Raw genomic sequence first — 12,881 nt, forward strand, 5'->3', positions numbered from 1 at the left:
TTGAAATAATTGCTTTGCATTACCTTTGAGGTTCTGTTCTTTGTTTCTTCTATGGTTTATGATTAAGCTTTGTTATAGTTGAGATTAGTAATGTGATTGGATGTCTTGAAACCATTCTAGGACTAAGTTTGAACTCAAGAACAAGTATTTAGAACAATATATAAAAATTCACTGAAGTAATCTACGATTAGTTGCTTAAAATTTATAACGGAGTTTCTGCAATCTTGTTACAAAACTTGTGTTCCAAATATGTTCTAATTGGATATCAATGGTCTAAAATTTATTTAGGACTAAGTTTGAACCTAGAATAAGATTTAGAACACATTATAGAGGTACTGTAAATCACCAGAATTGAAGCAGATGAAGCTAGAACGGACGAGGGCTGCTAAGAGGAAGGAGAGAAGGCTCCAAACCTCTTAGAGCCGGCTCCCAAAGGGGAGAGCCTGTTCATGGTGTCATGGAGACGGCTCCAAGAATCTAGAGCCGGCTCTAGGTGTAAACATGGAGCAGGCTCTCATTTTTCTAGAGCCTGCTCTTCTTGAAAAGCATTGTAACGTGCATTTTTGTTAAAACTGTTTGATTTTTAAGGTTTCTGCAATTAATTTAAATTGTTTTAAATGATGTGTGGGACTGTTCAAGGCTGGTTTTATGGTGGAAAAATATAAGTTCATAGATGGATTAAAGATTAGAGCAAGATGAACCTAAGAGAAGATGGGTAGTTTGCTCTCTGTTTTATTAGTTTTGTTTACTGGAACTGAGTAAGGTTTTTATATATAATTTAATTATATATAATCATATATTAATTCATTATTTTAAGGATGGGGAATTAATTTAATTGATACTTAAATTTCTATTAACTGTATCAATTCATGGACTATGTTGGAGGATGTGAATGCTTGAATTTAATATAGCAGTTTACATTATTGGAAATGGATTTTAGGCTCTGTATTGAATGCCTAATATTTATGTATATGGATTAATTTATCTTGTGCATATTATGGTTGATGACTATTTAATACTGTATTGTCAACTATGGTAACCGGAGGATTGTATGTACCGGTATGGGACGGTGACATACTAGGTATGGACTAGTTCAAACACTAAGTTCTACCTAACTTGGATTAAGGTATGGATTAATCATATAGGTTAAGTCCATCACCTACTTATGTCATGTCAATCAAATAATTGAATGACCTACTGTGGTTTTAGGATGGAGTTGTGATACATGTATCAGACCACTATATAGATGGATGATATTTTGTATTAGGAGTACGGACTTTATATATATTTATTATATGGTGCCATGGTATGAGCTTGAGTCAGGACCGTGGTTAGGGTGTGTATATCACCTAGGATGGATAGCTGGATAGTAGTTACTGTTCCCTGGTAGGTCTAGGTACACATGACCACGTAATGTGCGATTTGCATGGTATCTCAACTCAGGCTGAGACAGACCTATTGGACTAGTGAGTATCCTATAGTGTGTAATATATTCATTTATGGACTACTCTAGATATTATTGAGTCTATCTAGGATGTATCTGCGTATCGGATTCCTGTTTGGTTCGTAGTAGATCAGGACTTGCATGTGGGCCTGACCCACTCTTTTATTTTTCAGGTGCTCGTCAGTTCCAGGGTTAGAGCTTGGTTGTGTAGAGCAGATACAGACTTTTATTCCATCGACTACGTAGGACTGCTTACTTTTTAGCTTTGGATCTTATCTCAGTATTTTTATTTACAGTTGGGATTTTTATTAGGGATCCGCTAGAGGGATTCCCGAGTTGTTAAACTTATAGAGTTTTGGATTATCAGATTTAAATAATTTTATTTTAAGGATTTTCAATTAGCATTCCTTCAGTTTATTATTTTATTTCTTATTTCATCTTGTATTATGTGTTCGTTAAAGTATTAATTGTTTGATATTTCCCTCAGGTTTGGGCCTGAGCCTGATCAACCTGTGTTTTGGATCCGAGGGGTATCACACTAGTCTCCAAAGAGCATTTTAAAAAAAAGCATCAAGTTCACCTCACGAATCAAACAAATCCTCAATGAAATGGACACAAGTCCCCGTAAAATGATCTCACACCAATCTACTCACTCTGAGCACCACAACCCGCCAACAACCACGGCAAAAACTCCCCAAGGGAAGACGCGAAAAAAAAAGGGAACCACTTGTCTTAAGAAGGACAACACCATGACTTCATCTCTGAAGTGAAAGACAACAAGGTCAAAGACTTTGCCCCCTACATGGAAATAAGTCGACTAAAATTCATCAAATCCTCACCAATGACTCAAGGCAACAATGGTGATCCTTACGGACCAACCAACCCCAAAACCGTGCACAAGACGACGAAGAAAAGAGACCTATTTCTTATGAAGTCCCTAACACGAACCAAGAAAAGAGGAGAAACCCTATTCCCCCCACGAGTGTCAACATGACAAACAAGAAAATGGAGCATTCTTCCCACCTTAGGGAAGTGGATAGCTCAAGATAAAACAAATGTGACAACTCATCTACAAGGAATTTCACAACGAAACCATCGTGGAAACCCGCATGCACACTACATGCAACCGAAGGAAAAAAAAAAAGGGAAAACCAAACATGGAAGTCATGCATATGATAAGGAATGCGACTATCAAATAAGTAAATCTACTGACATAGATAAAGTCAAGAGTACATGCGGCACGTCTCCACGTAAATACAAAAGCATGTCATTAAAGCACAGTAACAACATGACATCTCTAAACATGTATGTAAGGCATGCTAATGTCACACAATAAGAAGATAAATGTGGATAGACCTCTACCTACTCATGCATCGCAATAACATAAATCATTCTACTAATATGGTAGTAAACGAAACTACAGAAGACAAAACGATGCAACAATGAACCCTATGGACATCGTGTCCTAGAGTGTCTAGGTAAAAGGAAAGACCAGTCCTAGCCATAAACTGACTCCAAAAACCAATGCAACAACAACCTGTCCGAAAACAAACGTGAGCCCTTACCACAATGGTAAGACTCTAAGAATCCATCTCCGAAACTAGAGGTGACACTATAAGTGACACTAACAATGTAATGCTCTGTCTACCCAAAACATCAATCAATCGACTTAATCCCAAAAGTGTTATCACGCAAGAACTCTTCAAAGAAAATGGCAACTATAGCTATACCAACAATAACCAAATTGATTCCATCCGAACTACACTTGTAGCTAACCAGTACGATAGCATGACAGTGCCATGCACCCGCCCACAAACGTACCCACCAACGAAAAACACAATCCCAGAGGAATCATCCCGAACAATCAAGGATTCTAAGAGGTCCATAACCTCATCATGGCCCAAAACCAACAAATCCAGCACTATGGTAACTCTAAATGACTCACCTCATGAGAGCCTAAACAAAAAGGTGACCACCCACTTACCTCAAAACCAATGCTAGGTCGACAACAACCTATACTACCACGAAACTGTGACCACAATCAACATCAACCTCAACTCATGCCTCAATGACCAATCCTATGTCATGCCAAATATGCAACACAGTTATGCATATACAAATCCAATCTAGTATACATCATATGTCATGCTCTTTACATTAGAATAAAATTATGCTATACAAATAGCATACCACATGTAGCACGTAAGCACACAAACATGTGTTATCATGAAGCATATAAGCACATAGAGCATGGAAACATAAGCATGATATGCATTCAAAACCCATCGTCCTAAAGTTTTCGAACCTAGGAGCTCTGATACCACTTGTGACAGCCCAAGTTTTTTAACCCGGCGCGTTAGTGATGAACCGAAAGTTGATCCGATAACGGATCCGAAACACGGAAGCAAAAGATAAAACCAAAGTCTACAGAGATATATATATCATCCCCAAGACACCAATGTGACCTTCCATGAAGTCACGGAACTTAAATGAAACGAAAGCGGAAACAAAGGTCGAAACGGGAAAAATCCATTAACCAAGGGGCAAAATGGTCAATTCATAATTAAGAAGAGAAACTTGACTCTAAACAAGTCAAACAAGGTGAATACAACCTAATCTAGTCATTTCACAACATTCCAAGAGGTTCCAAGAACATTGGACAAGAATCCCACAAAATGCCCTTTCCCGGTTTAAGAGAAAACTAACCCTACTTTACTAAAACATGAATAACTCCCACTATGATTGGAATCTGAGAATGGAATAGGTACCATTGGAAGGTTGACTCAAAATTCTTGAGTTTAGGCTCAAGAATCATCCCATTTGAGTTAGAAATGAAGGAGATATGGCCGTTTGAAATCGGAACAACAGTGTAAAAACAAAACTGAAGAGTGCTGTGTATGGAAGCTATTTAGGTCGACCCAAATGGCTATTTCGGTCAACCGAAATGACTGAAAATTCTCCTAAAATCCTGAAGGTGAAGAAAAATCACTTCGGTCAACCGAAATGAACCATCGGTCGACCGAAATGGACCTGAAACTCGAATTTGGCTACTGGAATGCATGTTTTACTATTCAATTGAAATTTAAAGGCCATTGGTCGACTGAAACAAGCCACCAGTCAATCAAAACAGGTCGAAAATATGAAGAATGAACCTGCTATGCACCAAAAATGAAAGGAAATTCCTAAGTCTCAAATGGATCCCCCATAGCATGATCAAATTGCATTGTATGCAAGTGTGTGATGATGTGAACATACACGCAAGTGTAATATGAAATTTTAAACATGTTACAATGGTCCATGGCCTCATTACATTTCAATTACAATATTTTACATGCTAACCCTCAAAATTAGGAAGATTACATCTCAAAGACAAAACTTGGAATCTAGATGCATACATTTGAACTTTAAGGATTTTGGCCTTTGGCCTCATGTCATACATATCAAATAGGTCCTAAATAATGTATCCAAGTACACTTTACATGTTATAAGACAAAAATGACATAATTGAACCTAACTACATATTACATCTTTATAAGCAAAACTTAAACATGCTAACACTTGCATGTGAACAAGAATACTTTAAAAGAAGCTTCAAATCTACGAGTCACCCAAGGCAAGTGCAAATCTCCAATCTTGAATCTTGTACCTGCACAAATTCCCCAGTAACTTCAGGGTGAGTAAACAAGTTTACTCGTAGAGAATGAGCATGCATCGACTCGATTTCTTTATAGATTTTTATAACAACGTGAAACAATTCAAAAGGGTCATGCCACCTAACGTCTATGTCAAAGGTGAGACTCAGAGAGCATCCTAAGCTACCTTAAATCATTTCTAGCATAAAACACATCCTCTATACAATCTAAACCACATAGAAGCATGCTATACGAAGCAACACAATATAGACTCTTAAAGTCACCAACTTGAAATCTAAAATGCAATAACAACTAAATATAGCAATTTAGCATAATTAGAATTTCTGATACCACACATCAAGACATATATTCTCTAAGTTATCAACTTGAAATCTAAAAGTGTGAAAGCAACTAAATATAACAATTTAGTACAATTAAAATTTCTGATACCACACATCAAGACATAGATTCTCTAAGTTAGCAACTTGAAATCTAAATGTGTGAAGCAACTAAATATAACAATTTAGTATAGATGTACTTAACAATATCAAATCGACAATAGCCAAAACCACAAGTCACAATTAAACATGATTGTCAACTTGGAATTGAATGCGAAAATAAATAGTAGAAGACTTGGACATCACGTCTTGGACTAAACCAAGAACAAAATGGTTAATCCGGGCATTAACCCACTGAGAAGACCACCTTAGTACGCACTATCTCGATTGGGGAGAACTCATACCTCCCGCACTAGAGCCAAACTCTAGCTATGTCACTTGTAACAACAATGTCCCAAGACTCCAAAATAAACCAAATAAGTTCGCAACTTATACATAATTTATATAATGCACGAAATCACCTTTCATGCACAAGTAGGTTAAACCCACACAATTCATGCCTTAGAGTTTAAATTCTAAAATGGCATATATATAATGTCAATTACAAAGTGTGCAATTCATTACACAAGGCAACATTATATTCCATAAAGAAAACATGTTCTCATGAATATAAATATAACAACAATGTTATCCAATGCTCAAAACACAACTATGTGAATACACAAAAGTTCTAATTCATGATTTATAAATAGAAACAACTTCTACAACAAAAATTAAATCTATGGAACAACAAGATAGAATTTAATTAAATAAAAATAATTAAATTCTCTAGATTTCAAATCATTTCCAAATGGCCTCAATTTAATATATGCTAAAGGACATAGCATGATCATTACTTATACTCATTCAAAATCCTAATTAGACTAACAAAACCATAAAAAATAGATTTTAATTAATTCTCTTAATTCAAGTCTCTAGATTTTCAAACTCATTCAAATGCTCTCAAATTAAAGTATGTTAAAGAACATGCCAAAACTTAATTGAATAGCATATCACAAGTTATTTTCATGCAAGGTACGTCCATGGGAATTAAACTTTCACCAAAGATAATTATTAAATAAAAAGTGCAATTCTTAGTCAAATAATCCCAATTTTATATATGTCAACAAACATATCAAAGCCTAATTTTCTAGCATGCCACAATTTAATTTTAAGTTATACATCATCATGAGAATTAAATCTTAACCATAGAAAATAATTAAATTCAATTCTAGATTATGAACAAAAACATACATACAAGTTGTATAAGCATCAAAAACATGCAAGACAACAAAAATATGGAATTATAACACCCCTACCTCCATTTGAGATGAAATCTCAAATCCCCACCAAAACGAAGCCACCCAGAATCCGATGAAACTTCTAGGTTTTGTCGAGGACAACACGATGAACATAACCCCCAAGGAAGCCCCATCAAAATCACAACTTGACTTCAAACCCGAACTTAAGAAATGGCCAAAAACGGATTCTAATAAGGGGGAAAGGTAGAGCACGACAAGGCGAACATAAAACGCTAAAGCACTACAACTTTTTACTAAAAGGAAGTGGCCAAAAAATGAAGGAGAAGGGTGGCAGCCCCTTGGCTACTGGCCAAGAGAGAGGAGAGAGAGAAAAAAATCTGATTTTTCTTCTTAAGACCTCCTATTTATAGAAAAACCCTAGAAGTGTCCCGAAAGGGCTCCACTAGGTCTGGAAAAGTGGAATTTGAGCAGACACACTCAAACGGCAAAACTCCGTGAATGAAAAAGAACCAGAATGAGAAAATATGAAGAACAGAAGAAACGGCGTTAAAAACCGAGTCCCGAGCAAAGAGATATGCCCCAAACAAGTTCAGCAACAACTGGGGCCAAAAACCCTGAAACTGGAGAAAAACCTCCAGAAGGAAATTCTAAGAGTACACGACTCAACGAAAAGTGAAAATGAATCCCGTACGAGGATCCAGGCTCAAAACGATACATTTTGCAATAACTTTCGTTAATTACACAATGGTCCCTCTAAAAATTGAAAACTGCATAACTGCCCCAGAATGAAAATACCTTCCAAAAGATATTTTCTTAGATACCCCTAAAATAAAATATCTTCAAAAGATATTTACGAAAAACACCCCAAGAAATGGAAATGTTTCTGAAGAACTGTGCATCCATACCCATATGGACACCGGGAGCAACCAGAGTACTTTTCTGTAAAAGTAAAGATATGTATTTCGTGAAAACCACTTAGAATGAAGATACGTGAAGTCAAAAACTAACTCCGAACACATGAAGTGAGGTTATGTCAACAAAGTGACAAACGGGGAAAAGACATAATAGGGAAAATAACGAAAAGTGAATAGTGTCCGAAAAGTGAAAATGTGGAAATGACTCAGTCCTGAAAGGAAATTGTCAATCCAAGGAAAAGTGTCTCAAAAATCATTCCAGAGCACTCGAGACGACACTAATTGACAAGAAACTAAACTCAGAAAAGAAAATATCAACGGAAAAAAAATATCCGTGAAAATCTGAGAAAAAGAAAAGGATGAAAAATGACCAGGTCATTACAGGACGTCACCGGAGAGGACACAGTTGAAAGAAACAAGTAGATAGGAAGAGAGGGGGAAAGAGGCGGCTCCATGGAATCATGGAGCCAGCTTTAAATGCCTTGGAGGCGACTCCAACATGTTGGATCCGAGGGGTATCACAGTTGGTATCAGAGCACTCCAAGTTCAAGTGTCTCTAGGGTATTTCGTATTTAGACTTCTGCGTAGCTTTTTCTCTTGATTAAAGCTTAACTTTAGGATTCATTGTATTCCTTTACGGGTTGTTTAAACTCGTACTGATATTTGTCATTCTATGTTAATAGCATGGTTAACGCTAGAAGAGGACAGATGAACAATCGACAGAGGAGAGTGGTACGTAGGCAACAGGAACGCCTGCGGCGTCAACTAATGGAGGAAGAACAGCAATTGCCTAGGTTTCAGGAAGAGGAGCAGGAGGAAGGTGGTCAGTTGCATATCGAGCAGGAGGACGAACAGCTAACTCAGGAGTCTCAAGACCGGGGCTACAATCAAGGCAGGAAACCCTGGTATTCTCCTTAGTTAGTTTACACCATAGTTCAAGCTGTAGCAGCGGGCATGGGCACCATACAGGATAGCACCAGCGGAGATGCGAGAGCTGAGGGATTAAATTTAGCAGTTACTTAGCCAGGGTTTTATCTGTAATAGTACGTCACCCTAGGGAGCACCAGTTCTGTTTGTGAAGAAAAAGGACGGTTCATTTCGGTTGTGTATAGATTACAGGGAGTTGAACAAGGTTACTATTCATAACAAGTATCCTTTACCCAGTTATTGATGATCTTTTTGATCAGTTGAAGGGGCTACCTATTCCTCTAAGATTGATCGGCGGTCTAGATATCATCATCTTCGGGTTAGGGAGTAAGATGTTCCGAGGATAGTGTTTCTCACTAGATATGGATCTTATGAGTTTTGGGTGATGTCGTTTGGGTTGACTAATGCACCAGCGGTTTTCATAGATTTTATGAATAGAGTCTTCAGGGCTTATTTAGATCAGTTTGGCATTGTCTTCATTGATGACATCTTGATTTATTCTAAGTCAGAGGACGATCATGCTAGACATCTTTGTATAATGTTGCAGATGCTTCGTGAACACCAGTTATATGCCAAGTTCGAAAAGTGTGAATTTTGGCAGCGGGAAGTGAAATATCTGGGTCATGTAGTGTCAGAAAGGGGGATAGCGGTAGATCCAACCAAGGTTTCAGCAAGGGTTGAGTGGGGACAGCCTACTTCGCCTACCGAGATTCAGAGTTTCCTCAGTTTGGCAGGATATTACAGAAGGTTCATCCAGGGTTTTTCTAAGATAGTGGGACCACTCACTCATTTGACTAAGAAGGGTGTACAGTTCGTGTGGGATGAACATTGTCAGACAACTTTTGATGAGCTGAAGACTAAGTTGACTTCTGCATCGATTTTGTTTACCCCACATAGTGGAATATAGTATCTTGTCTACATGGATGCTTTTTTGTAGGGTTTTGGATGTGTTTTGATGCAGGAGGAGCGATCGATTTTGTATGGATCTCGTAAGCTTAAGCCTCACAAGCTTAATTATCTAACGCATGATTTGGAGTTGGCAGCTGTGGTTTTTACCTTACGCATTTGGCGGCATTATCTATTGGGTGAGTCCTTCAAATTATTTAGCGATCACAAGAGTCCGCAGTATTTGTTCACTCAGCGGGAGTTGAATATGAGACAGAGTAGATGGTTGGAGTTTGTGAAGGACTATCACTTCTCTATACAGTATCATCCAGGGAAAGTGAATGTAGTGGCGGATGCACTCAGTCGCCGACCTGTTGCTAGCCTTTCTGCTTTATTCACCACTGAGTGGAATGCTTTGAAGAAGGTAGATGAGTTATCGGATGCTTTCATGGCTTGCATGGTAGTTACACCTTCTATCATTCACAAGGTTTTGAAGGCACAACTCACAGATCAACAGTGCATTGACAAAGTTACAGAGATAGCTTCCGGAGAGGTTCCATTCTACTATGTTGGGGCTGATGGAGGTTTGCGGTACAAGGGACAGTTAGGAGTACCTTCTGCTGATAAGTTGAGGAAAGATGTGATGACTGAGACTCACCACTCTGAGTTTTCTGCTCATCCGGGAGGCGACAAGATGTATCAGGATATGAAGCGGCAGTTTTGGTGGGCAGGTATGAAGAGGGACATTGTTCTTTTTATTTCTTAGTGTAGTACTTGTCAGATGGTTAAGATTGATCATCAACGGCCGCCAGGAGCTCTACAGCCACTGTCGATACCGGAGTGGAAATGGGAGAGCATTTCTATGGATTTTGTGGAAGGATTGCCTAATTCTTTCAAGGATCACAATTCCATTTGGGTGATCACGGACAGATTGACAAAATTAGCTCATTTCTTGCCTATTCGCACTGACTTCACTTCAGAGCAATTGGCGAGACTTTACATTACCGAGATTGTGAAGTTGCATGGCATTCCATTGTCTATTATATCAGACAATGATTCGAGCTTTGTGTCAAGATTCTGGAAGAGTTTTCAGCAGGCTTTGGGTACAGTGTTGCATCTTAGCACTACTTATCATCCTCAGACTGATGGACAGACTGAGAGGGTTAATCAGATCATGGAAGATATACTTCGGTCGTGTGTTCTTGATTTCAAGGGCCACTTAGGAGGATTATTTGCCACTTATGGAGTTTACGTATAACAACAATTTCCAGAAGACTATTGGGATGGCACCATTTGAGGCATTATATGGCCGATCATGTCGACCACCTGTTTGTTGGTTGGCGGTTGGCGAGAGCAGATTTTTAGGTCCTGAGTTCATTAAGGATATTTCTGAGAAGATTGCTCTTATTAGGGATCACATGTGCACTGCCCAAAGTAGGCAGAAGAGTTATGCTGATCGTCGCACACGTGCTTTGGAGTTTCAGGTTGGGGATCAGGTTCTCCTCAAAGTGTGGCCAATGAAGGGTGTTATATGCTTTGGAAAGAAAGGGAAGTTGTCTCTGTGATTTGTCGGTCCATTTATGATTACGATCGAATTGGAGCTGCCGCTTATCGGTTGGCACTTCCAGATAATTTGGATCGCGTACACAATGTATTCCATGTTTCCATGTTGCGGAAATTTCTGCGAGACATGGATAGGTATCAGCATATCGATGTTGGGGAGATTGAGTTGCAGGCGGATGCAACTTATTTGGAGCCACCATGTCGTATTATCGACCGTTGGGATTAAATCCTTCGTAGCAAGGTTATTCCTTTAGTTCGTGTCCAGTGAAGTCATCACAATGAGGCCGAGTCTACTTGGGAACGGAAGGATGTCATTCGCTCGCAGTTTCCTGAAATTTTGGAAGAAGGTAAGAGCGAATTCCGAGGATGGAATTCCTTTTGTTAGGGGGGAAGAATGTAATACCCCTAATTTCAAAAGGATAGTCATAGTATTTAATTTATTGTTTAAGTTCCATTTTTAATTGTTTAAGTGCATATTTATTGGTTTTAATAGTTTAATTGCTTGTTATTTTAATTAATTGGATTTAAATTGTTTCCTTGTGTTTAATTATGTAATTGTTTTTATTTATTTAGTGTTTATTTTTATTTAATTAATGTTTTAACTGGTTAAGTGTGTATTTGATTTAATTATTTTGTTTAGTGAACTTTATTGTTTTCCTTTAATTGAATTAATTGTAATATGGTTTAGTTAAGTCTTAATTGATTTATTATACTTGTTAAATTCTAAATTACGTTAATGGGATTTACTTAGGGTTTCTGTGTTAATTTAGCCGACTTAGCTCTCGGTAGTATATCACACTTAGGGTTAGGTTTAAGGGTGGCTTATAAATACATCTTTAGGGGTCTGCCTAGGGTTTGAGAACCCTATTCACGATATAGTGAAGGCAGAGAGAAGTTTGGAGAAGTCTGGGAGAAACCAGAGATGGCAAACAGAGATTTCACCGGAGAATTGAGGAAGACGTCGGTGTAAGGTAAGTTCTAATCCTAACTCTATTCCGTTGACTCGTGTTCTTTGCATGTCTAATGCAACTCCAGGAATGTATAAGGATTAAAAGTAAACTGGTTTTCATGTCTCTGTTGTTTAAACTGAATATAGCCATAAGTTGTATTGCTTGTTTATAGTTTTTCGTCATGTAACTCGTAAAGTAATTCATGTAACTGGATGTATAATTCATATAAATTGCTATATAAAGAGTTGAGTTAGTCTGTAACACACTGGAAAGTATTAATGTTAATCTGGTTTTGCATGTTTAGGTTCGTCTGCAACTGTATATGTGTGCATGTTTCGTATTTGCTTATTTTACTTCTCCCTGAATTTTTCTGTTCTAATTAGAGTGGATTTAAGATCAATGGTTTTAAAATATCTAGGGCATTAGAACTTAATTTTAATTAGTAGAAATCATTAAAGTTGAGAATTGATAAAACTGGACGTCACCGGAGAGGACACAGTTGAAGGAAACAAGCAGATAGGAAGAGAGGGGGAAAGAGGCGGCTCCATGGAATCATGGAGCTAGCTCTAAATGCCTTGGAGGCGGCTCCAACATGTTTGGAGCCGTCTCCATCTTGTTTGGAGGCGGCTCCAACTTGTTTGGAACAGGCTCCTTTAGGGTTTTTCAGTTTTTCTTGGTTTTCTGCGAGTTTTGGGATACTGTGGTTGGATTTTTAAAGTTCCAGGTTGATAAAGGAGTTGTTCTTGGGGAGTACAGTGATGTCTAAACCCTTATTAAAGCTTCAGAAGGCATGGTAATACGTAAGATACCATGGGAAGCTAATATAGAAAACAGTAGGAAATTCTACAGAAAGTTTAAGTGTTGGCTTGGATGTGAATGATTCAAGTTGCTCATGTTTAAATTAGCAATTGACTTAAGGAATTCATG

The sequence above is a fragment of the Cornus florida genome, unplaced genomic scaffold (genome assembly GCF_030987335.1).
Source record: "Cornus florida cultivar Cherokee Brave unplaced genomic scaffold, ASM3098733v1 CherokeeBrave_3.0.0_Hap2_Chr02, whole genome shotgun sequence".
Taxonomy (NCBI): domain Eukaryota; kingdom Viridiplantae; phylum Streptophyta; class Magnoliopsida; order Cornales; family Cornaceae; genus Cornus; species Cornus florida.